At 37.2% G+C, this 27,675-nt stretch overlaps 1 long non-coding RNA gene across 1 annotated transcript; it reads left to right on the top strand.

The window, feature by feature from the left end:
* On the top strand, positions 1-27,246 carry LOC148044929 (uncharacterized). The gene is made up of 3 exons (XR_015697144.1): positions 1-112; positions 3,615-3,717; positions 26,727-27,246. It is a non-coding gene; the product is annotated as an uncharacterized LOC148044929 (long non-coding RNA).
* Positions 27,247-27,675: the final 429 nt, after the last annotated feature.

Here is a 27,675-nt window from a genome sequence, read left to right as displayed (position 1 = left end):
AGCACTTGGTGCCACAAAGGTTTGCCAACACTGTGCTAAGGCCTTGTTAGGTTTTGGTAGACCTTCTACACTATTAGTGGCCAAATGGCTGGAGAGAACCATAGGAAATTTGGTAAGTTCTATTAGAACAATCCTGTCTTTGAAATGAATATTATATTTTATGAATATAAAATAAATAAAATATTTTCATTTACGCATGTGATCTGATGATCTTTTTAAAAAAGATTTTGAGTGTTTGTGTTTCACTGTTGCTGTTGTTTCAGAGCTTTTAAGTTTTATAGGCAATTTTAACAGCTATCTTATTGCCTGCCGTTGTTTTAATTATTTTGTTAGGATGTAAGAATGATCATTCTTCTTTTCTTTTCTTTTCTTTTGTTCCCTGTATCATTTTTGAACCACTTTGGAAGAATTGTATAGACATATATTTTTGTTGGGAGGGTACTTTATTATAAAACTAGGACTGCACATTTTAATTAAGCAATTTAAAAATATGGCTTAAATATAAATCAAACTGCTAATTTTCTTCACTCTGTTTCTAAAGGATTCAGGATGCAAGGACAGAGTGGTCGTGGATGGTGTAGGGAAGAATGGGTCTTTGACAATTCGCCGCAGGCAACTTGCCACAGCCAAGCCACCACAGCCAGCTTGCCACAGCCAATTGTCTGCAGGACAACCCGCCACAGCCAACTCTCCATGGGATAAGTCGCTGCGGCATAAGAGTTGCTCTAATATCAAAGAAATGGTGGAATAAAATCATTAAAGAAAGGAGGCAAAAGAAGAGACAGAATGAAATATGAATGACAAAAATAAAAAAAAAATTTTATTTCAAATAATTAACTAGAACTATTAAATTGTCCTGTGGCAAGTTGTGGAAAGTTGACTGTGACAAACTGTCCTGCAGAAAGTTGGCCATAATGAGCTGGCCTCAGCAAATTGACAGTGGCAAGCTGGCTATTGCGAGTGGTTGTGGCAAGTTGTCCCACTCTGGGGAAGAACAGAATGTGTAAAAAAAAACCTCTCTTTGGAATCAGACCAAAGCTCTCTGTAGTTCCATGCTTTTTCTCATAGTGGTCATTTGAAACCCCACAATAAGAATATGAATGCTTTGGTCGTTTTGTTCCTGACCTTAAGAAGTTAGCATTAAAAGGCATTATTCCTTTAAACGGGAAATATAAGAACACTCATTAACATGAGTGGCTTTAAGCATCACACTAAATCAGGGCATTGTTTATTTCCTTTTTACTTAGCCAGATCCGTGAACAAAGCCACTGCAGTTTGTAAACTGTTTAAGACTTAGTTTTACTTAGTTTTACAGACTATTGCCTCTTAATCTCTCAACTGTGGTTTACACAAACTTCAGTTTAGCATTTTGTTTTGAATCTGGCTAATGTGTTTACAGTTATCCAAGTTGATATTAACATCATTATTCTCAGTTCATTTCTTAATGATTCCCCTCAATGGATTGAGCATTTTTACAGCAGCTGCATCCAGGATTGAAAATTTCATCAACCTGTTTTTGTTATTATTGTTATTATCATATAATAGGAAGGCAATTATTTATTTATGGATTTCTTTTCTGAATAACATTTCTCTTTTGCCATATGTATGGCCCTCCAGATATTATGTAATCCATTGGTTTATTGAACATTACAAAATAAGTAATAATATAACGGTATATTCTAAAATCATAAACAATAACCAACACATGGAATAATGATATAATTAAAAGTTAACAAAAAGAATTGTCCTTACCATACTTCAAAGAGGTGAGAATAAGGAAAGGTGAATTAAAAAACCAATTAATTTTTTTTCCCTAGTGCCAAAGAACCCTGTACATTAAATAGGCTTTATATGTTAAATATCTCATACAAAATAAACCACTCACTCTGGCTTTGGTATATCACTGCCCATTACTATTGGCAAAATTCTTGTCCAACAGATGTCTACAGATAGCCATCCATGTATAAATGTATGCAGGTAATCCTTGACTCAAAAACTCACTTAACAACTACCTTGCTTGGCAATGGAAATTTGGGACTCAGTTGTGGCCAAGGACTATCCGTATATGTGATTACTTTCTTTGACTATGAGTTGAAGTCCTTATTGTATGGAGCACTTATATAGGCACAGGTATTAATATAAACATTTTGAACTCAAAATGTTTTGCATTTAAATAACTTATTTCAAGCTCCAAGCAGCTGTCCAACTTTTCAAGAAATGTACCAAGGCTGCTGTCACCATTCACAAAATGTTCTAAGCTCAAGAACCCTTCTCAAATGATTAGAATGATTCCAACAAGGTTTGAACAACTTTTCTGGGTGTTTCCTGCTGAGAACAGAGCATTATATAACAGAGCAACATTACTTCAAAATCAAAGTTTGTTCCACAGAAACTGCATTGGGTCAGACCTGTAGAAATAACCTTTTACAGCTGTCACACTAAAGATGTCTATCACTAGAATGTAAGTAGCACCACTTGGGATTAAAAGACATATCCAGTGATCCTCATCTCCTTTGCCCAAATATACCTTGAAAGAAAAAACTGTGTGAAGAGAGTTCAAATCTCATTCCTTTTTCCTGTCCATTTTGCTCCTGGAAAATAGTGAGTCTAAATCCTAAAAGAAAAGAAAAAGAAACACCTGCTTTTGGTGGAATTGCCCAGATTTGCTGTTTTTCTATCCCTGGGATTCATGTCAGGTTTCCCCCCCCCCCCAAAAAAAAAACCCCCACCCTAATTGATTCTTGAGACTTGGACCAAACTTCAAAAGAAAATTAGTCATTTATTAGGAGCATTTATTTTTGGCAAGTTCTTTTCACAATCAGATCTTAGCCATTTTTAATTATAGCTGAACTTTAAAACTGTTCTTCCATCCCCTCAATCTGTGTCATAAATCACATTCCCCAATGAGGTGCCCCCATCCCATGCCTGCTGCAGTAATCTGAGATCCCTCTCTAGCCGAAAGTATGCGTGGAATGCGCTCCCCCCTTCCTCACTATGACAACTTAGATATTGACATTTGGCTCCCCTCACTTTCTAAAAGCAACCTGTGCGAAGCAAAATCAATTTGAGTACAAGTATTGGATTTAAGACTACATCCTCCCCCACGGCTTGTTTTGACTTTCTGCGTAGAATTTTTCTATAAGGTGATCAGCTTGGATATTTCTACTCTTTACCTAAGATGCCTCTGACATCATATGTTATGCTGAGATAGTCTTATGTACTCTCACTATTATGTTCTCTATTGGCTGAATTCATATGTACAATATATAAAAATACATGCATTCGTCACTGAATCAAGTCAAAGTCCATCATATTGGAACTTCTGAGCACGGTAGCTTATCACTAATAACTGGGAATCTGCTTTTGATAATGGAGACAAAAATTATCAGGTATTTTGATTAGCAACCAGAAGAAATATAGTCTTTCTTTTGGAAAAACCCATGTGCACTATAATGTTCATCCTTTCATTCTTTCTAGATAGCTTCTGAATAAATTTGGCGAAAAAGAACATGCATAATTTTGCACCCTAGAATTGAAGGTAGTGAAGATCTGAAAAGTTTCATGTTTATTACCTTAATATACTCAGACCTTTGTGGTGTGCCTTGTTTTCTTAGAGCTCTCCAGATCTATAGCTGACCTCAGCTTGGTGCCCTCCCAGCCTTCCATAACCTGATGCTCGTTGGGAATGATGGGAATCAAAGTCCAACACATCTGGAGGTAACAGTTGGAGAAAGCTAATTAGCCTGACCTGTTAGTCACTTTCACCCCTGTTTCTGCAGGTGATGGCTCTGCTGAATTTTAAAGTTTTTCAAAAACTTATTTTAACTGCTTCTCTGCATCCTCTGGAGCGTTCTCACGTGACTGGTATAATGACAATCTGTCTCTCTGCTAACATTTCTCTCCTTTGGTTATTTGTTTGATAAAGTGAGGAGCTTCCCTTTTGTTGCCCTTCACCAGAGCTTAATGTCTTTACTTTGGGATCAATATACTTTATGAATAATTTTATTTCCTTCTATTTTTATGGTCTTTTCTCCCTCATTATCATACTGAGTTTATTAGCTAGTGCTGTCAGTATCTTTACCCTGTCATATGTTCCTGAGGTACAGTAAATATCACTTGTGTTGTAATTAATATGCACACCCTCTGCAGTAATTAAAGCACAGACCCCTTCAACCAGCTGAGCTTCCTACACTAATTCCACCTTATCTTCATAATGAACTTATTGCAAGCTGAAACTACTGGTGAATATTGTTCGGTAAGGATAGAAGAATGAAATCTAATGAGACGCAATAATATTTGTGAACATGGTTAATATGGGGGGATGAATTTAATTATCCCTAAATCTAATTAAATTGCCTCAGTAGTCAGAATCTTCCCCTTTTGTTCCTTGGGGGGGAAAAGGAAGATACTTCTATTGCCCCATCAAAAAACATTCGAAAAATAATGGCCAATATGCCTGATTCTTTGCCCTAATGGGACTGTGTGTATTTGTTTCTTCACCAACTTTCTTCTACATGAACTGTGATGTTCTCATACTAGATGGTAGAACTGGATTGTAGATAACAGTAAGGGTGAGATAGATATCAAATGCTATTGGATAATAGTCAGAACCAAAGGAATAGACAACTGGAGTCTGGATGAAAGCAATAAGCCAACGTTCCCATTAAGCTGTAGGGGGTGTGTGTTGCGTTAGTAGGAATATCTAATATTAGAATTCCCCAGTAACAACCAAGAGAGATGAAGATGGTCAAGAAGATTAGTCTCTAAGAATAGAATCCTGTATTTTCATAGATTAATTCATGCGGAAACATTTACTGACTCAGCAGTACCAGGCACAAGTGAAAGATAAGCTGGGGCATGGACAATCAAATTCAAATTCAAGGCTGAACTGTGCATTATTTTGAGTCAGAAAGGCTTTGTATCCGGGAATAGATCATTCAAACTAGGTCCTCAATGTGGTATCCAAGAACCACAATTTGTCTCTTTGGGGTCTGCCAAACTGCCTGTCTAATTTAACTTCTTAAAAATTCATTTATTTTTTTAAAAAGTTTTGTGTCAACTGAGCACGCTGCGCACTAGCAAATTTACATACAATACCTCTGAGTCCACGTGAGCCTGGAAGAATCCTTAGAAAATAAAAGAATGGATGGCCACAGCCTGTTCTTTCTTTGTCCTCTGCCAAACCCACCATGACAATCAAAGTGGGAGACGTCTTCATGAGCTCTCAATATACCACACATTGCAATTGGCTCAAACAGTTTAGGCAGTCCAGGTCTTGAGGGAACATAAGCTTGTTCCTGCTCATGGAGCTTATTCCTCCTGGATGTCACAAGAATGGGAAGAGCCCCGTGGTGGCTTCTGGATCGCGTTCCAACCGATATGGTTGGAATAGGCCCGGCAGCGTCCACATCGATGCACACAGTGCACACATGCATCTTAGCACCTCTGCGAGTCTCTGTGACACTCCAGATGCTCAGCGGAGCATCACGCAGGTGCTGTACGCGCTGTGGGGCCTCCAGAGCACTGTACCAGAACGGTATCCAGTGCTCTGGGCAGGTTCCGGTACGCCTGTACCGGGGCATACCGCCTGCAACCCACCACTGGAAGAGCCAGGACAAAGCAGAATCTGGTATAACAGTATGTTCTAATTAATTACAGGCATTATGATTACAGCCTATGGAACCATTTTTCCTTAATATAACAGTGTGGCAGCCACATCTAAATCTTGGCAGGACCATATTCAACTGATTAGCTATCCCTGCTTTAAGTCACAAAATTCTAACACATTTGTGATTGATAGGACTGTCAATCTGGGCTACAAAAATCAGGATGAGCACCAGAGGGCAGCAAGGCTATATGAAAACAAATTGTTTTCTATCTGTATTTTTGCAGTCTAGATCTAGTAGCCTGAGTGAATTGGGTTTCTTGACCCTGTTCTGCTACTAATAATACTGATCTTGGGGACCTGGCAGAAGAGTAAAAAAACTAAGCATATTATAATCAAAGTTGTCACAGCAAATTAAATGTAGTTGAGTTGTTTAATGCAAATTAAGTCATGCTAAAATTGCTGGAGCAAATTAGAGAAGCCCGAACTTCCAAAACAGGGTTTTGAAGTCAAAGTTCCAAAACTGAACCAATTAAAATTGTTTAAAAACAGCCATATAGTTTTGCCCTTTATGAAGTGACTAGCAGCTGTCCTGGGCTAAGGGCCAAGTGTTTGGCTATGTTGTTACCCCCCTTTTCTTCCACCAACTCACAAAATATCCCTTAATTTCCCTCATTGCTAACTACTCTCTCATATTCTTCTGTTAGTCTTGCTCATCTACTGTAAGTCCTAGGCAATTCTATTCCTCCAACTATATGGCATGTCTTAAAGTAAGTTCTAAATGAAAAATGGGGGCTCGCAAAAATGGCAAAATTGTTGTGCACATGCAAAACACCCGTTCTCAGTAAACTGGTAGTAAATCGGTTAGGAACCCACCACTGCACAGAAGCATCCAGGTGAATGAGAGGAGTCTCCCACCACCACTATTACCGGTATCCGGGCTGAACCAGGAGCAACCCACCTCTGATCTGATGTCTTAATCATTAAATGGGACATTCAAACAATAATCCAGAAGAGTGATTTTTGTGTGTGCTTTTCTTTCTGGTAGCTCCTAATGGTCTTGGGCTGATTAGGACTGAATGACAAAGCTTTATAATCTGTTTATTAATAAGAGATGACACATGGGAAGAAGAAATCGGAGAGGGTGGTAAGTTACTGAAGTTGTTTATATTGATGGGAAGGAAAGTCATTTCTTTATATATCACTTTTTGTTTTCTCTCTCCACTTTTTATTTTTTACTTTTTATATTTGTCTATGTTTATATTAGACTTTTTTCTCTTTGCATTTGTAAACTTTAATAAAAATTGTTTTTAAAAAATGGCATAATGGAATGGAGAGTGTCCTAAGCCGTGCACAGAGTCACTTTCAACAGAGGCAATGGAACAGAGATGGGTTCCTACCAGTTCAGCCCAGTTCGGCCGAGTAGATAGTAACTGGGCTGCCAACGTACCTGAACCGGTTCTATTGTCGGTGGTGCCATCTTTATTTTTGCCATTTTCATTGTATTTAAGTACAATGACAATAAAGATTATACTTATACTTCTGCACATGCACAGAACATTCTCCATTGTAGAAATGTAATTTTTCCCCTTTTCTTACGTTCTGCACGTGCACAAACCTTTTTAGGTGTAAATGCGCAACTAAAGCGAGCGAAGCAACTGCGTGTATGCAAAAAAATGTGCACACTGAAGCGGCAGTAATGCCAGTAGCAACCCACCACTGGAACTGTGGAACTGTCCTTTTTTAAAATTAAACTGTTTATGATGAGCTTCTTTTATCAACAGATTCAGAAGTAGTTTATAAAAACTGCAAGAAAAGCAAAAAAAAACAAAAAAAACCCAAAACCAAATAGAATTCTTGAAGGACAATGGTGATATAGTTATTATTAGCTAACCTACAATAATTGACCTACCAAAGCATCATGTGAATATGTTTTGATGTCAGCAGAGCTGTATTTGCATATCACCATGTATCTATTTTGGCCTAAGAGAATCTTGCTTTGAACCCATAGGAGGAGGTTCTAGCCTGGTGGCTTGGCTTTTGCCTTTGATCCAAATCAAAGAGAAACATTGTATAAGACTACCCTGAGCTTCACTTTGCTGCATTACTGTCAAAGATGGAAGTGAATATCTCGTGTGTAAGGAGCTACAGGCTTAGTTGAACTGTTATTATAGTAACTGACTCTAAATGCAACTGAGTTTTGAATATCCCAAATTAATTGCTTATTGATATGAATACAGAAGATAGAATCGGGCTTCAGCCTTGGTTTCACTGTCTGGATTGCCAGAGAGATGTGGGGAGGGAGTGGGTGGGGAGAGAGAGGCTGAGAGAGAGAGAATTATTTTAGGCACTCTGCCAAAAGATGTAGAGTGCTTTTCAAAAGACTAGGGAAGGGTCAGTAATTAAGAAAATGGCCGTGTATGTATAATAAATAGGCAAGGATGGGACGGGGAAAGAATGGGAAATAATCTGGAAAATCTATGTGTGATTTTTTTCCTGCAAGGGGTAGTTAGTTTTACCTTTAACTACTTGTTCCTCTGATTAGCTACTGCCTCACTAGAATTGTATTGACTTCTGAAGCAAAGCATTGGTGTCCCTTTAGCTAGGTCCTCAAATGGAAAAGGAGTATCTCAAATCCTAAGAGAAGTTTTCAGTCAAACACACTTGTCTCCATCCCTCACAGTGAAAACTCTGTTCACAGTTACCAACTTTGAGATGAAACATGCTGGCTGGGGAATTCTAGAAAATCCAAACATCTTAAAATTGCTAAGATTGAAAAATCCTGCTTTAGGCACCACAAAAATCATCTGCCTTAATGCTTGCTTCTTTTTTTAAAAGAAAATCTAAATAGTTATAAAGAATGGAAAAATAAAGAACGTTGGGGGGAAATAAAGAACAATCATAAATATGTGAAAAGGAAAAAAGAGATATGATAGGATTATATTCTGAAATTGAGCAATCCAGAGAATAAATTTATCATGTTCTGACTTACATCAGGTGGCAACATCTTGCTTCATCTCAGTGGCAGTCGGATTATACCTGGTCATTATTTGGATAGGAAACCACCAAGAAAGAAGAAGGTGGGGGATTTGAGAGCAAATCTCAGAAGTATGCAGTCAATGGAAAACCACTTTGTTATAAAGGGAAAGATTCCTCAGTTTTATTACTGCTAGAGTTCTACAAGTCACAAATAATTAAAAGCAACACCAAATTCCACATTTCTCTATATCAAATAACTTTTGCTGTTTTTGGCATGAATCTGACCCAAATGTATTTTATTTTGGGGGGCATGTGGTTGCTGACTCAGGTCTGGGATCTGGAGCAGAAGTATCAGGGAGTAATAAAGATCATCATCCATTACACAACTATGAAGCCAGCTGTTCCTCAGATATGTTAGCAGGATTTCTGTACTACAGTCCAACACTTTATGGAAATGGAACAAATAATTGTTGTAAATGACAGGGAAATAAATCAGTTTCCTGACATATTGCCAAGTTCATATCATAAATCATTAAAGCAGCACACAAAGCATATTCCAAGCATTTACAATATGTGCAGTTAGTCATTGATAAAATCCTGAAGGACCACAGATCTAACAAGGAGGTGACGAAAGTGTTTCTGGAAAGGTCATATTAGACAGACAGGATATGAAAGTTGCAACACACTTTCCATCTCCAGAGGACCTTCTTCTTTGAGATGAGAGAGATCAAATCAGCTACTGCCACTGAGAAGGCATGATTCCACAAGATGATATTATCTAACAGAGGGGCCTTAGAGCATGCCCTCTCTACTAGATTGGTGAGGTTGGAAGAAACCATAAGAGAAAGATAAACTCTCCTGTGACACAGAAGGGTGTTTTATCCTGGGCACCAATCTAGGCAACTCCACTGCCAACCAGATTCTAAATGGCTGTGGAAATTCTCAGTCATCCGGGTCATGGCTGTCCCAAAGGTGCTTTTTCAAGAGGCAAATGGATTTTCTGTTTTTTTCTTTAAACACATTTCGCATGTGAAGCAAAATGTCTTCAAAGGACAACCACAAAGTCTGGTTGCCTCTTGAAAAAGCACCTTTGATAGCATTTCTAGCAGAAAGCTATGCAGTAGGAAAGCTAGAACAGGAACATCAGTTCTTTCTAAACCCAACTTCACAAACAAGGTTTCACACCCAGCAATCTGTGGAGCTGAGTCCCTGAAGGCCACCAAGATTTTTCAGATGATAGTTGCTATACCTCAACCTCCAATAAAACCTAGTTTGGCATCTTTGTTTGCATCACCAGATGCATCAGAGCCAGCCAGGTCTTGGTTATGCAAACAAAATTAGCCTATCATTCATGATTAAATTGTAGATGAGGCAAGTCTTATTACCGACTGGCCATGCATTAATTAATAGCTAGGAGCAGAATCTCTGGTTCTCTGATTCCCAGGCTTTGGGGTGGAACACAGGGGACCAGAAGGCAACATCAATAGTTAACATCAAGGTAGTCTAACCCAAAATGAGAACAGAATTAGATGTTCCATTAACCAACTAGTAATATATAGGGACACAGTGCCTCAGTGACTAAGACACTGTACTTGTCAATCAGAAAGGCTGGCAGTTTGGCAGCTCAAATCCCTAGCACTGTGTAATGGAGTGAGCTCCTGTTACTTGTCCCAGCTTCTGCCACCCTAGCAGTTCGAAAGTATGTAAAAATGCAAGAACAATAGGAGCCACCTTTGGTGGGAAGATAACAGTGTTCCATGCACCTTGCACATTTAGTCATGCCAGCCACGTGACAACAGAAACCTCTTCGGACGACGCTGGCTCTTCGGCTTTGAAATGGAGATGACCACCACCCCTAGGTTGGGAACGACTAGCACATATGTGAGAGGGGAATCTTTACCTTTACCTTAATATATATATAGATATTTCAACATTTCTTAAATATGAGTGTATGATAGAGCAGACACTCTAGATCACTAGTAATAATCAGCAATTTTCCTTTGTTTTAGAATTCATCAGTATTTATATTTTGCTGCAATGCAAATTGCTTTTATCTGCCATTAAATTTTCACTTCCTTTTTAGTCTTTCCTTTATAATCACTGTTTGTTGACCTATATTCACCTATACTTTTATTTTATTCTCTCACATAAATTATTTTGGCAATTTTGATTCAAGAATTATATAGAAATGAATTATGATTACTATTATTTTATCCTTGTTATTTTCAATTTTGCCAACATAGTATATCTTTTTGGTACCAGTTGGGCGTTTTAATGTTTTGAAGATTGTAAACTGTTTTCAGCTGCAACTGTGAGAGGCTTTATTTAAAAGTGATTTTATAAATCAAACAAATGTTTCTTTAGCATGGTAGTAGGAAGACCCAGGAGTGTCCACAGATGGATCAAAAGAATCAAGATAGCAGCCATGATCACATAATTGTGATGTACAGCAGAGAATGAGCAATGAATCAAGAAGTGCTTAATTTGCATCTCACTCTAATTAGCTAGATTCATGCATCAAGATAAGCCATAATGATTTGTTTAGTTGTCCTCTGTGTGTTGTCTGAATCCAACCAATAATCAATAGGTTAAGCAATGCTTTCTTAGCTACACTTTCTTGGCTTCAATTGCCCCATCTACACAATGAGGAGTAAAGATAGTGATATATTTTACAATGATAAGATTTCTCTTTTGCACAAATGTGGATGTGAGGATGCATCTGCCATTTTTAATCATAGTGGCTATTTAAAGCTTCCTTTAAATTGCTAGAACAACAACCCAATAATGTCTGGATTCGTTGAGGAATGCAAAATATTTCACAATGAATATGAGAAATGTTGGGATGATTATGATGAATTATGTTATTGAATGAAAGGTTATTTATTTCTCTTCCTTAGTTCTGTCAGCTCCATATCTAATAAAATATATCTTATGTAATGATGCTGGAGAAGACTCCTGTGAGTCCCTTGGACTGCAAAGCTATCAAACCGGTCAGCCCTATAGGATATCAACCCTGACTGCCCTTTAGAAGGGCAGATCCTGAAGATGAAACGCAAATACTTTGGACACCTAATGAGAAGGAAGGACTCACTGGAGAAGAGCCTAATGCTGGGAAAGATTGAGGGCAAAAGAAGGAGGGGACAACAGAAAATAAGGTTGGATGGAGTCACTGAAGCAGTAAGCGTGAGCTTAAATGGACTTCAGAAGATGGTAGAGGACAGGAAGGCCTGGAGAAACATTGTCTATGGGTTCAGGATGGGTCAGACATGACTTCGCGACTAACCACAGCAACAATCTTGTGTAATAGAACAATATGGAAGATTAGGGTTATTTGGGGGAGGGTGTTGAGGATTTCCTCCTGACTTACTGCAGCCTCTTCGTAATCCAGGTTTATTCTACTCACAAAATAATAGATCCTGGATGCAAACTGGAATAATCAATCAAATTGTGAAAGAAAAGTTTAAAAAAACTTTAGGAGGGAAAATTGAGTGCATTTACACAAAGTTATTGATAAACTTCTCTGATTGCAGTCTGACAACTTTGCCTTCTTAGAGATGCAAGTCCATCTGTATAAGGAGGTTTTTTTTTTAAAGCAGCATAATGTGTCTAATTCCCTGGTCATCATAGTTGGCTTTATTTCTGGATAAACTATCACTGACCCGCCCTCCTTTATCCTCCTCCCTTTAAACATATAAACAAATTAATTAAACAAATATTCAAGCAATATTCAAGGACATGCAATGCACTACCTTTGAATATAAATATTGTGATGTTCTATCCTGAAGTATAAAAACAGGTTCTCTTCATCAGGACAAGAAATAGAATAGAATAGAATTCTGTGCAATATTGTGAAAAGACCTCCTTAGGGTCACTCTCATTTCAGTGGGATTCATACTTGGAAGAGTATCCAGTTCATTCATCTAACAGGCCAGCACTGCAAACCAGGCTTTCTAATGCTGAAAAAAAACCCATTTTTTAAAAAAATGAGTAACACCTTTCTGTTCCAATGTCACATTCAACTGTAGTAGCCAAAGGAGGGAAGGAAGAGAGGGATTTTTATGTATGTATATGAAAAAAGATTCTCGCTCACTAATAAGTAAGCTTGATAGTAATTAAAATGGTCATCATTCGTACTGTTAGCACACAACTCCCCAAGAAAGGCTATTTTGAAAGTTTCAGGTAAGCATGGTTTGACTATAGTTTAAATATAAACAATATCACAGAAGAAAAAGAATGCTAGCTGAAATGACAATCTTTCCTTTTGCCACTAGTCTATGCTGTTGTATAAAGATCAGGATATCTGTAGCTTCACTTCTAATGCCAAATGCAATTCATCTGGGATTTCCTTAATTTTGGCATTCTGTTCTATGAAGCAGAAGAGTGGCTGTGTTGTATTAGATAAAAGGCTCATAATGTCCACAATTCTGTCCAGTGGACAGAACAAAAATATATTGACCACAACTTTTCATCGTCAGTGTCTGTAACTCAGGACATTATTGCTTCCAACACGGGACCTCACTACATGATCATTATGGATCTTTTTCTTGTTTTTCAATTAGAAACATTTTTCTTTGATTCTTACTTTTATTTATTTAGTTGATTTTCATCCCACCTTTATTGTTTGTCAGCTAAAGGTGACAACCTCAAAGTTCCATCCTTTGGAACATTGTAACCCCAGGATAATATTTACACTCTTGACCTTCCTATAAGGGCTGAAGACCTGGTGGTCCCAGTTGGCCTGGGGTCCCAACAGGAGTACACCTTTCTGGAGAGGGCTATTGGATTAAGAGAAGACCACACCTCCCCCGTATACTTCATATTCCCATTTGTAAAGTGTTATTATTGTATTTATTGTTTTATCATTTTAATGTTTACTGGTTTTTAATGTTTGTAAGCTGTTCAGAGTCACACCTAGATGAAATGGGTGGTATACACAAATCAGCAGCTAAAAAATCAGAGACTCTTTCCCTGGCTTGTTCACAATTTCATCTCACAGACCAGAATGTAAAGCCAAAAGTTGTTCCAAAAGGCTTAAGAATCTGACTTGCTAGGATTGGAAACTAACTAGCCATAATTCCTCATTCAGATAAGCAATCCACAGAGAATTTCTTCAGCTTACTGAGATCCTTTAATCAGGAAAATAATTTATCTATCTATCTATCTATCTATCTATCTATCTATCTATCTATCTATCTATCTATCTATCTATCTATCATCTCTATTGCTATTGTTCCTAATCTTCCAAATAAGATAGTGAAATCTTTGAATTTAAAAGAAGAGACAATCTTATTAGTTAATAAGATAATTATTCCCAAAATCCATATCCAACCGAGCCATAATCCATTATAATTATATATTGCAAATAAATTTTAGATGTTAAATCCTGTCAAATACTGGTACACGGTCAAATATTAAGTTGGTCCTCTTCATGCATTGGATTTCATTGTCCAGAAATCATAGTAATGGTAAAATAAGAAATGTCTAGTTTATTTATTGTACTTTAAAAGATTGATAGGGCTTAAGTAGTTTCTAGATCATAAAAGGACTAAAGGCATCAAATAATTTGTATACCCAAGGATTCGGTTTGGTGAAAGATGTTTATTCATAAGGCCCCTTCTATTGAAAAAGAAACTAAATTTCAGAAGTATAACAAAGTGCTAATAAGCATTTAGATTGTGAATATTGGAAATGAGATGCAAACAGATGATAGGACTACTGTAATCCAATTCAGTTTTACTCCAAACCAATTTCAATATTTCAAGCCAAAGACATCTACAGGAAAGAGGGACAAAATCAAGATCGTGATGGTGAATGCACAATAAGAACCCTGACCCTTTTTATCTGTGTAACTAATGAAATTTATAAAAAATGGGTTTGGCTTTAATTATGCCACTGTGGCCACCATCTTGATTTTTACACACACAAACACACTGATCTTTGGGATTTGGCTTCTTTCTACTGCCAGCTTTTCATATTACTACATTGAAATCGACTTCCTCAACTCCAGATATCCTGGGACTGCAACTTCTAGAATGGCCCTATGAAAAATATAGTTCCAAGCTGTGTGGAAGTAGCAGGTTAGGAAAGTCTGAGTTAAAATGAACTATGCATACCAGTTCCATATACCAACTAAGCAGAGTTAATCTGGTTCCTGTGCATGAATTTCCTACCAAGCCAAAGCTATAAGGGCAAGAGTCTGCATCCTTTCATGAAATAAATGTGCCTTTTGGATTCTGTTTTTGGTTTTGAAGAAGCAGGATAAGAAGATTATTGACACTTTTGAATTTTGATGTTGGAGAAGCTCCTGAAAATTTCATGGATACATGGATCAATGGATCAATCAACCACAAATTCTCACTCAAGATCTGAACAACCAGTGTAAATTATCCTACTTTGAACACATTATATGGAGACTTAGCGCTCTAGAAAAGGCTCTAATATGGGAAAGATGAAAGGAAAGAGAAGAAGAAGGTGAGCAGCAGCAAGGTGGATGGACTTCATTACTGTAATAATGTCTGCACTATTGGAATACCTGAAGGGACAGATCATCATGGGGGAAAATCTATGTGGTCACTAATAGTCAACATTGATTTGATGGCATGTAATCAATCTTTCTTAATGAGATTTTTTATGTGTAGTGTAGTTTGAATAGAAATTCACTCATTTACCATTAGATTGAGATGACAACCCTATTTACTAAAAGTTGTACATTTCATTTCAGTGCATGGAAGTAGAGAAACAGAGAGAGACTACCACGTTGCTCTAACTTTTACTAAACATCATGAAAAGCTGCCATCACTTGAACTGGCTGAGTGGTGCTATAATATCCATATCCACATCCAGTTTATGGTTGATATTACTTCCTGCAGCTGACATAATTTCCTGTTGCTAAATTCCTAGATTCCTTTCAAGCAATTATTCATCAATAATTGATTGACAATTATTCATTGTCAAGTTAAGCCCAAGAAGAATATAGAACAATCCAGCCGGAGTTCAGTTCTTTAATAGAATAACAGAGTTGGAAGGGACCTTGGAGGTCTTCTAGTCCAACCCCCTGCACAAGCAGGAGACCTTATCATTCCAGACAAGTGAATTAGATCACATGCAATAAAGTTCAAAAGTGAAATCTCTCTCCTTAGCAAAATATTCTAATAAACTTCATAATATGCCATTTTAAAAAAGCTGAAATAACATCCCCTGCTTTTTTCATTTATCCAAAAGCACCATGAACCTTAGACAATGTACTCAAAAGACATTCTATGCTATGACACTACAGTTGTAACAAACTGAACTTTATTCAGCAACAATGAATCAATTAGATTTTCCCCCTACTAAATTAGTAAAGTGTGGAAAATTAATAGCAATTAAACTACTAATGTTTTATCTGTTTTACTGAAACCACTAGATACAATTAATAACTTTTTAACAGCAAACAACATACATCCCAACCAATCCTCTTTAGCCACAAATTAGGGATCTAAGACTACATCACAGATACTGTCTGATATATCTTTCTAATCTTTTTGCTTGTTTTGTTTTTATTTTTTGCTTTATTTGCTTACACACAATGAACAGACTCTTGCCAGACAAAACCCCTACTATTCTCAGCCTAATGGAATCCCTCACCCTGGGAGATTCTAGGGAGTGGCTATCTTTACTCTCTTCCCCTGACTCTTATCCAGCTATGGGGTGTGCTGTTTCTTGCCCCCCCCCTCCTTTCTGGAAAGTGCTCCCTCCTTCTGATGAAACTTCTGCTTCACTGTAATCCATCACACCAGCTCCCTTTCTGTAGGAAGCATCTCTTACACCGTTCAGCAAAAGAATTAACTGAATGATGTTTACTGCTTACTATTTTTATCTTTCCATTTCCCCCCCCCCTAACTTAGTAACCTTCTGAGAGTTATTGGGCAGATTAGAAATATAAAGATGACAGTGATAATAGTAGTGGTGATAGTTTTCCTGGTATCACAAGGGCTGTTTTAACACTGCATACATTATTCTATTTTTTCGCTGAAATAGTAACTGTCTTTTTGGCATTGAAAAAAAAAAGCTTACATGCAGAGAGGAGGATGCTGGAAGACTGATATTCTGATGCTCTCTCCTATCCCCATTCTTGCTGCCCTCCTTTGCATTGGGTCTCCATGTGGATCTAGCAATACAGAATATCCTTTATCTATTGATTTAAAACTGTGATTAAACATCTCTCCATAGCAGCCTCAGCAACTGCATGAATGATTTGATGAACATCTGTTGGCATCAAAAAATCTTCAGGCAAGCATCAAAAACAACAAGAAAACACCTTTGCTCGTCCCCACTCAATGGTTAAAATGATTTTCTCCAAATATTTTTCTCTATCCTCCTCCCTAAACCACACTTGGTGGTTGAACTAAAAAGAAAATGATTTTCTTATCAAAATCTGCTTTTCCCCCTCATACCCATGAACACCTGCTGTTTGGTTATTGTAAGGTTGCTTATGAGAGTGTCTAAATTGATTTTTCCTTTCTTATTTGAGAATAACACTACTGTGTGTATATTTTTGATCCTAGATCATCGCACTGAGATAGTAAAGTTAATTCTGGACTGTACCATTTCAGACTTCAATCGCTGAAATTGTTCTATAAAAAACAAAACAAAATGAAAATCCATGTACTTTAAAACACACACGCACATCCACAACACTAGTTTGTCAAACACTGCCTAAATGCATTATTTAAGACAAAAAACTATTTACATGCAGAGAAGAATTGTGGATATTATTGCATTCCCCTTGAAAATTAAATTTGTAATTTGGGGATATTTCTGGGTTCCTTGTTAGACCTGGATGCTGTTTTAGCTTGGCGGGGGGGGGGGGGGAGAGAATGCTTTGGAAAATACTACTAAAAGGAATAGGATGGTTTGTCTTATTGATATTGTGGCTCTGGAGTAATGTGTTGAAAGTGTGCTGTTTTTAGGTTTGTACTATACAATAATGTTATGTATTTAATCGTCAGACAACAGGCAGCCTGTTCTCATCAATCATTGTTTAGAAAGGTTTCATGGGTTGTTAAGAAGCTCTTGTATCTGCATATGACTCACCCTCCCAACCGTACAACTCAATATCCAAGGAGGGAAAGGCCTAACCCTGAGTAACTTCTGCAAATCTGTACAACATGCTGCTATTCCATGTTGAGACCACTATTCTACATGCTTCCTGAGGATACGGAAAGATCTTCTCATATAGCTTTGTGAATGGAGACCCATTTTATAATCATGAAGGACACAGAGTGAGACAATGTGATATATGTAGGATGACGGTCCATGTATCTAACCCATGCATGTACAATATATCAATAGTCTAAACATCACTGAGTATGTCTTCCAGGCTGAAAACATCCGATACATATTTTGCAGAACTTGCACAGACTTTGCATTTTTATTGTTTGCTCCTTTGATAACCTTCGTATAAAAATATTTACCAGTGTAATTTTCTATGCTACTTTGAGTTTTAATTGTGTTTTAACTGAGCACTGTTTTAACATGCTATTTGTACATGCGCCTTTGATTGTTAGGAGGCTTTATATTGATTATTGATTTATGTTAGGTTAGGAATATTTTACAATCAGATGGAGTACAAAGGTATTAAATATTTAAGCTGCTAGCTTAAGCACATGGAAACCCTAAAACCTGAAGCAGTAGCATCCAAGTATAGATTGACTGGATATAACATTTAGATGCCAACAGTGAGTAGTAAAATGGTTTCAAATGGTAGTCAACTAGCTCTTCTATAGTATGTTTAGAAATCCTCTTATTCAGTCAGCTGAGCTGGGCTCTAGATCTCTAAAGTTTTCCCCTGATGGCAATTCTTGAGAACAAGTTTAATAGAGAAGTGTATGAACCAGGGGTGAAATGCTACCATTTCGGACCGGTTTGCCCGAACTGATAGTAAAAAAAAATGCTATTGGTTCAGGTGAACCAGTCCAAACAGGTAGCATTTCATTAGAAATCATGTGGCACAGCTGATAATTGCACTAACAGTTTGTCCAAACTGGTAGCATTTTTTTACGTTCCGACGATCAGCTGTGCCGCACGATTTATATTCCCTAGAAAGCAGGAAATCCTGCTTCCTAGCGAATCTAAACCATGCGGCACATCTGTTCGCCCCCCCTCATTGTTCTACTTACCTTTGCAGACTCAGAAAAGGCTTCTTAATTCTTCTTTTTCAGAGCTAGAAAGTAGCACCTGCGGTGCGCATGCTTGTGAAGCACATATTTGGCATGCATGAGTGCACTAAGCGAACAGTTAGTGAAACGAACCGGTAGCAGACTTCAGAGTATTTCACCCCTGGTATGAATTGTTTAAGGAGTATCTTTTTTTCCCTAGAATTCTGGGAATTGAAATCCACACGTCTTAAAATTGCTATGTTTGAAAAAACGGTTATTTAAATCACTTAGAGGGCACAACTGTTTTATGGCCTCTTGTACTTTGCATCCTGCACCTGGGTTACAAAGCAGCAATGCAGAGCTGTGGCTAGTACCCTACAATAAAAGATAACTAAACTCTGCTGGGATTTACTGCCACCTAGAGCTGTGCAAAACTTTTTTTTAAAAGCACAATTAGCAATGTTTCTCCAAGAAAATGTTTGCCAATTTGTAAAATTATCCCTTCAATTTTTTACTGACCTGTCTCTTTAGCACATTAAGCCAATGCATCACTATGAATCGCCTTTTCTCTCTAATTATTATTAAGTGCTACTTATTCTCCCTTAACCAGAACCAACTTTCACTTCCACAAATTAATCATAGTTCAGAATAAATCTATGAGGAGAAAAGAGGTACTGATTTAGATTTCTCTCATCCATTTCAACTGGTGTTATATGTGCCCTTTATATATTGGAAGAGAATATTTATCTAGTACCACACACCCTGGGCTAATATTTAAAAACCCACATGCCAGCAATATATAAGAATGAAACAAAAAGAAAGCAAGTTCTTTGCGTTTTCAGATTCATGTACATCATCTTACAGCTATTATTTATATCTACATGCAGGCACACACTAACACATACATATATACTATTTTATGTCCCCTCATCATACAAGCCTTTGCATTTACATGTATTAACCTACACTCAACTCTATTAAAACAGGGTTTTCCAGTGTTGTTTTGGTGACCTTGTTTTTAGAGCACTTTGTTTGGAGCCCTAAATGTTTCAAAATAGATTATATCAATTCTGACATTTTTAATATAATCTTGAAAAAAAAAGGAGATGAGAAGCATATAGTTAGAATCCACTATCTGATGTGCCAATGTTTGGAAGTCTTCTTTAATCTGAAAGCAATACTGAATGTTTCTTGACTATTTGTTTACAATCCAGAGGGCTCTTTAAAGGAGAAATCTTTTTTTTTAAAATAATTACATTATCTTGCTTGAAGTTGATATACTCTAATTCAATATTCAGGTTCCCCAATTGACCACCTTAATAATATGTGGATTGGCTTCTGTGTAGAAGTGGTTTGTTTAATTGTAGCACAATTAAAATATGTACAAATTAAACAGATCTTGCACCAACTAGCAACAACAATTGTGTTCTGTTGTGCTGCCATGAAGCCCTCAAGTATGCACTGACTGGAACAAAAAGACAGGTATATATGCAGGTGTTGTTGCCTGCATGTCACCACAATCACAAAGAGCAGATGCAACCCGATAGCTCCATTTGTTTAGAGTGTCTCTGGATGTTGTACCTGTGCACAGTCTATTCAATGATTTCCATACTTCCCAGCTTCTGTCAGACACAGGTGCCAGCTCCTCCATTGGTTCCATCCAGTGTTGGTTCTTTGTTGGAACATGAAATGAGTCTCCCAGAAGAATGTGTACTGTTAACACAATTGGACATCCCCTGGACAACATATTATAGCTAACTAATCCTGTCAATCCAGAAGTATCCAAAGCATAATGAAGTGCTCACTTCCACCTCATTATGCTTTGGTAAAGTATTATGCAAGTGGTAAAGTAACAACAGTTGATAAAAATTCTATGAAATATTTACACTGAATCTTAAGTACTGGGACTAGTTGACTGGACTCTCACAAAATACTGCAAGTAGTTGATGAGCAATTCATTGGCAATATTTTTGGCTCAAGCCCCACACACTTCTTATTTAAGATTTTATTATGTTCATATTACAGCACAGTCTTTTTCCATTTCACTGTAAACCATTGAAAATCCAAGCATTTTTTAAAAATCTGAATGAAATGTAAGAGTTTTCACTTTAGGTCAGAGAAATTATAGCAACAACAACAGGCACATGTATTCATTAATAAAAGTATAATATGTGTCTGGCCCCCTCCCAAAGAGGAGTGAGAAAATTACAGATTATATCTGCAGGGAGAAAAAACAGCTACTCTGTAAGTTAAATGCTCTATTATTAAAAATGTCATCCTGTATGAATTTCATAAATAGCAAAGCCAAGAATGAAGTAACCATTTTAAAAAGTCTAGAGAGGATTCCATAACAACATTTAAATGCATTACTCCTCAAACAATTTGATTGGATTATAAAATATTTAAAAACTACAGCTGTACTTGCAGTGTTTAATATTGGCTGTTTTGATTTCTGGAGCATCTTACCTAACTTTGCTAGTTATCTTATATGAATATAAATATATATCCAACTGCCTGACATACTAAAGCTTATGATATTGACTTTTAATTTATAATGTTCATATACAAAGGCCAAGATAAGGAGAGTTAAAGGGAAATATGGTATGACAATAGACTAGGGAAATCAAAGTAGTCACTTAGATTGGTGGCTCCCATAAGTCCCTTTTCTGACATTCAAATATTCTGCCACAGATGATCCCCTCACTGAGTCTGCTGCTAGAATATAAGGAGGCAGCATCTTATATCTTATGGTCTGTACCAAGAGTAGATAAACTTTTTCAATGAATTACAGAGTTGGAAATTTGAGAGAATGTCACAGAATGGCTATTGGGGGCAGAGTGAAACAAATTCTCCATTCAAAATGAGCTGCCATAATGAACAAGTCAAGTCATTATTTTCTCCTATCTACCAAAAAGTAAATTAATGAGATTGTTTCATGCCCTCCTTTAGTCAGCTCCAAAATATCTCCCCATTAACCCAATTTTGCCTTAATGTTTTTCTGGCAAATTGCTGTTATTTCACTCAAATATGTGTGATTCATTGGAATTCATGGACATAAGATGACACAGGCACTAGATCATAAACCACTGTTGTAAAGAGTTTAAATTTAGAATACCTAGACAGTAGAATATGTACTTTTGTATAATTCCATTCATTGCTTGGTTAATAGGCAGGGGGGCATGGAGAGTAAATGACATCTTCATTGCCATGATGTTAATATGCATTTGATGCAAGGTATAAAGTTTGCATAATTTGAGCAATCACATCATGACACATATATAATGTCGCATTTTCTATCAGATTCTTTTGGTTGGGTTCATATAACATACATAACTAGGAACTAGGTTGGAAAGTCAGAAAACAGTGTTGTATGACTTCAACCACCCTATGTTGAGAATTGGATCGGCAAAGGTTAGGGAGCTAATCATCACCATGGTGAGCACAGGCTTGTCCCAGATGATCTGTTGTCTCATGCATGCAGGGAAATTCAGTTCAAACCTTGCTTTTTCCTCTAAGAAATTGTGCTCTGGTCAGATCACTTCTTGGTCCAATCGAAAACCACCACTGAATTATTGGATCAATTAGAATGATTCACTTTAGGCTCCTCATGGATCTTAAAAATTTCTGGAAAGCACTTGGGGAGTTTCCAAAATATCTGGAAGACTGCTCCATTGAAGGGACTTTGAGCTCTGACAAGATTGTTCCCAAATTGTTTCTGACTGATCCTAGGGTGCTATTTCATCTACTTGGGAACCCTGAGGTGTGATGCAGAAGCGATTGAATACTGGTGGAGAAAATCTAGAAATGAATCTGGCTGAGCTCATTGTAAAGACAACATTGTGGTGAGAAGGGAAGGGAAGCAGCTCTATTTCTCTTATTGCACTTCTTTAGGGCCCCTAATTCCCTGGTTTGTCAATAAAGATGCTAAGATATAGCAAAGTCTTGACATTCATGAAGTCCAGTAATGTGCAAGAGTCAATTGTTAAATTTTCTGGAATTTTGTGAGCCAGTTGCCAGAAGGGTGTTTCAGTGCCCAGCATGTCAACCAACTGTTCTGTGGCTAAGGGACAGGGCAGGACAGCAGCAGTGGAGCTGGCACAACTGGTTCTTAAACATTTAGCAGCATGCCACAGGTGAGGTTCAATATGACTGGACCATAAACTGGCCATATTGTCTGAGCGTCCTTTTGACCTTTAGGCAAGACACTTTCCAGGACCAGCTCTGTCATATGTAAGCTTGGCTCTGTGACAGAGGTGGTATTCAGCTGGTTCAGACAAGTTCAGGCAAACCAGTAGGGACAATTTTGAATAGTACAGAGAACTGGCAAATACCACCTCTGGTTGGCCCCGCCCTCCCGTCCACATTGTTCCCTGTCCTATATTCCCTTGTTTTTTAGCTCAGCTGATTCGCATGGCAGAGCAGATTGCCTCACCTCAGCTGAGCAAAAAAACAGCTCAGACCAAAGGCAGTTTTTGAGTGTTGCATGTGCATGTAAAACTCTCATAGAACCAGTAGGAAAAGATTTTGAGATTCTGATCTGTGAGGTTGTCAATGTCTCTGTTGAAGATAAGGTGTTGTTAGCACCTTTGAAGGAAGCTCTGCTATGCCCCAACTTAAAAAGTACCCCTAACTGGAAATATTGTGGGGACATTGTCCTGGGGACTGAAGGCAGTTAGGAATGTGAAAAACAGGCTAACAAAAACCAGGGGCAGAAATGCTGTTCATTCATTATAGTTGTCTGTCAGTTCCTCTGGCATCCCATGAAGGAGAAGTATTGCCCCTGAGGGAGCAAGTTAATGATTGGGGGAAGGATAATGCAAAGGGGAAAATGCTATTGCAATGTATTTTGTCCCTTTTGTGTCTGGATAACAAAAATCCTAACAAACTCATAATGACTGATCTCTGTAGTGAAACAGTTGAATATACTCTTATTAACAAAATACAGTATCAACCCAAGAGCTCCCTATGAATCTAGTGTGAATTCCGGGATTCACTATGTCAATTAGCACATCAAACAAATAATTTGGCTGTCATTCCTAATATTCTTTAAGTTCTTCAATATTTTCTATTTTTAGGATAAGATTTTCTCATTTGCTTAAGAATTGGACCATTCACAAAAGGATCCCATCAGAAAACAGTACATAAAACACATTATGTGGCAGAAAAGATAATATTTTCATCCGATTAAAATGTTATATCATTAAAGATCTTCAATTTTGGTTGCCGTTATAACCAGAAGACTGTGAGTTCTAGTCCCACCTTAAGCATGAAGTTAACTGGGTGACTTTGGGCCAAACTCAGCCCTAGAAAGGAGGCAATGGCAAATTGCTTGTGAAAATCTTTGCAAATAAAACTTCAGGCACCAGTCCAGGCAGTCACCAACAGTCAACATTGACTTGAAAGTACAAAACACATATGCTAGACATAGACAATCTTGTTGTTGTTGTTAGTTGCAAAGTCATGTCCAATCCATCACAATGCCATGGACAATGTTCCTCCAGGCCTTATTGTTCTCTAACTCCCTCGCAGTCCATCTAAACTCATGCCAGTGCTTCGGTGACTCCATCCAACCACCTCATTCTCTGTCGTCCCCTTCTTCTTTTGAGGTCAATCTTTCCCAGCATTAGGCTCTTCTCCAGTGAGTCCTTCCTTCTCATTAGGTGGCCAAAGTATTTGAGATTCATCTTCAGGATCTGGCCTTCTAAAGATAATCTACATACAGCAAATAAGAAATTGTGGGACTAGGTCATTGGGCAACCTTCACTACTCATCTTAGAGCAGTCTTCTTCCAATGAAGTGGGGTTGGACCCTTTAGATGTTTGTGGACTGCCATTTGTCAGAACCTGGATTGAGAATCCTGGGATTTACACATTCAATGCCATCACAAGAATGTCACACTGGGAAAGGTTGTGGTAGTGTTCCTTGATCCTGTTAATCTTGCTGTCTTCCTGACTACGTAAATCATTCTTTTGATTCTCAGTAGCTCTAAAAAGTCAAAAAGGGAGCCCGACAAGACAGCAGTTTTTGTGCCTCAAGCTCATTTTAAAAGGGAGTGATTACAGAAGACTTGAGGTGAATTATACTTTTGATGTTAAATCTAAGACATTTGCCATTAGATCTTGACTGTTTTTATTTATGCCACTTCTGTTATTTTATGACTTCTTTGAAGATAATGATAATGATTTGCTATAGTTATTTTGACTTTTTTTCCAGGAGCTCGAGGCACTGTATGCAGAATTCAATCTCTAGCTTTCCCCACAAGAAACATTGTGGTAGCCTGAACTGACACAAAGAGACAGGCTGTCCCAAAGTCACTCAAGGATTTAAAGCACTTTATCCTGGTTCTCCCTAACCCTACACCTAAACCAGTGTTTCTCAACCTTGGCCACTTGAAGATGGTGAAGTCTGGACATTTTCAAGTGACCAAGGTTGAGAAACACTGACCGAAACAATCTGTTTAATTACTACAGAACACCTAAAATCTTTAAAAATGTATTTTCTAAACTTCTAAGTTCTTTTTTTTTGTTTTCTTTTTTGATCTTGTAGTAAAAATCTAAAAAATAAACCAATTTATCAATCAATCTCTACCAACCCCCTATAATCCAGTATGTTTTGTGTGTACAGTAATATCCCTCTGACTGTATCATTTCTTTCCTGTTCCTCCTCACCTTTCCACAGTATTTGACTTTTGAGAAAATAGCATGATTATATTGATTACTGAAGATGGCATTGAATAAAATTGTATTGCTGGAGTGAGGAATTAGCATTCTTGTTTAGCAAATGCAAAACATTCTTATCTGCCCTTTGTACTGCCTTTGGTCTATTTATTAAAAAAATAAAGAAAAATGATTATATGCTGAGATAAATTTGATTTTATTAAATAGTGTTTGTAACATTGGAGATAAAAAAAGCTTTTTAAGGGGAAAAATGGTTCTTCAGTTTTAGCACTGGCTTGTCCAACCTTCTCCTAAAGCTTAGGGGATACAAAGACAGATGCATTATGTTTATTAATATCTGTCTCAACATAGAAAATATGAGCAGTCAAGGAGACCACAGAAGAAGACAATAGAGTATAACTCGACAATAATTGGTAGACTGCGTCTATCACTTTTGGCTGACACTCATATGCTTTATCTAAATGTAAGAGTGATTTAGAGGAACTTTGTTGGTCTAAAGCTTTGAGAAAGCTATACTCATTTTGCAGGGAAAATTCTGAGGTAACCCAAGTTAACATGTTCCCATTTATTCATTGAAAATTATATGTATCAAAGAATGTAGATGTAGCTAAAATCAAGTCCATTAGAAATATCGAAGGAAATATGTTAATTCCAAAAAAGCTGTACAGATAAACCTTGTTAAGGAAGCTGCATGCATTGATAGGAAAAAAAACTGCATGTCTAAACACTCTCTCCTCTTGAAGAAAAAGAAAAGAAAGAAGTTGTAGCAACAAAGCTGGAGACTTATTTCCGGTTAACATTCTAAGTTACCAAGTATGTTTACTCATTGGGTAGAGAGTGCCTCTATATGTTTTGATCTTTTTACATATTTCTATGGAATCCTTAATGCTCTCTGAGCTTGGTTGTTTATTTGCAGGCACTTTGTTATCAGACTAAATGATGTCTTCAATGCTAGACGAACATCTATAGCAGTGTTTTTTCAAACTTGGCAATGATAAGAGATGTGGATTTCAATTCCCAGATTTCCTCAGCAAGCCAGAATTCTGAGAATTGAAGTCCAAACATCTAAAAGTTGCCAAGTTAGAAAAGCATTGATCTATACAAAGACAAGCCTGAACATTTCATGGTTTCTCCAAGCGTGCCTCTCACTGTTTGCAGCTACAATCTTCCTCAATTTACTGTTCAAAGCAAGGTGTTTCACTTATATATCGTATCTGTGACAGAATGCCCTATTTTTAGCCCCTCTGTGGTCTTTGGCACATCTGTTGCTTGTAGGAAGTAGTAGAGTTTGTTTTTTCCCCTCCAATTTTCCCCTCCTTTTTTCAGGTGTCATAGACATTGCTGAGAAGTCTAAGGTGGATGGAAAATATAACAATTACTGGTGCCAAAAGTTGGACAGAAGCTTCTTTTAAAAAAAATCAATGGAGAGGGGAGGGATGAAAATAAAAACAAATTAAAACAACAGCTTTTATTTGCTTCTCATTCATGTCTTTTAAAATGAGTAATTAATTTTCCATGTCACACATATAAATTCATATTCAATTTTATTCAAACGAATTGAGTTTAGATATCATTTTTTTGATATTCAAATGAACGGAGTCTAGATATCATCACATTTTTTATATTGTCTGTTATAATCACTGCCTGAGGAGCCCCTCACACCATCAAGAGCCTGAGCCGAATTTGAATTCCAGTTAAAAGTTTGGTTGTCAAATTTAACTAGGGTTTTAATTAAGGAGAATTGGCAAAGCTATTTTTATACCCCAAAATTATTCTCATCAATTGCAATAGGAAATAGCCAAGAAAATATCTTCTCTGATGCTGCTTTAAATCTGTGTTCAGACAATTTTACCTGTATTATTTTTGGGTGCTTCTCTTTTTCTTTTTAGTCACAGAAAACATCATAATAAACTTGTATAGCCTAATTGAGTAGTGTTTTGTGTCATTAATAACCAATTGAAAACTAATTGTTAGAAGGAAAGCTTTTTTTTAAAAAAAAGGAAGAAACTGGAACAGATATATCTTAAAAGAGAGCACATTATCTCGACGGGTTCCCAGGCTGAAGTTAAAAAATCTGAAAATGATTTTCATTCATTTCTCATTAATATGTAAAAATATTTAAATGTGGCAGTAATTAACCATCTACTCAGTAGAAAACCTTTTCATGATAATTTATGATAAACTCAGTTGCAGCTTTGATTGAGACTGAGATGCTGGTGTGCATACAAAAAGGCACCTGAAAAAAATATTTTTAAACACCTAACTTACTGCTCAG

Source organism: Thamnophis sirtalis, unplaced genomic scaffold (genome assembly GCF_051295495.1).
Source record: "Thamnophis sirtalis isolate CommonGarterSnake01/CBP01778 unplaced genomic scaffold, rThaSir2_p1.2 scaffold_6, whole genome shotgun sequence".
NCBI classification, from domain to species: domain Eukaryota; kingdom Metazoa; phylum Chordata; class Lepidosauria; order Squamata; family Natricidae; genus Thamnophis; species Thamnophis sirtalis.
Note: the sequence above shows the minus strand (reverse complement) of the source record. Positions and strands in the feature narration are given on the sequence as shown.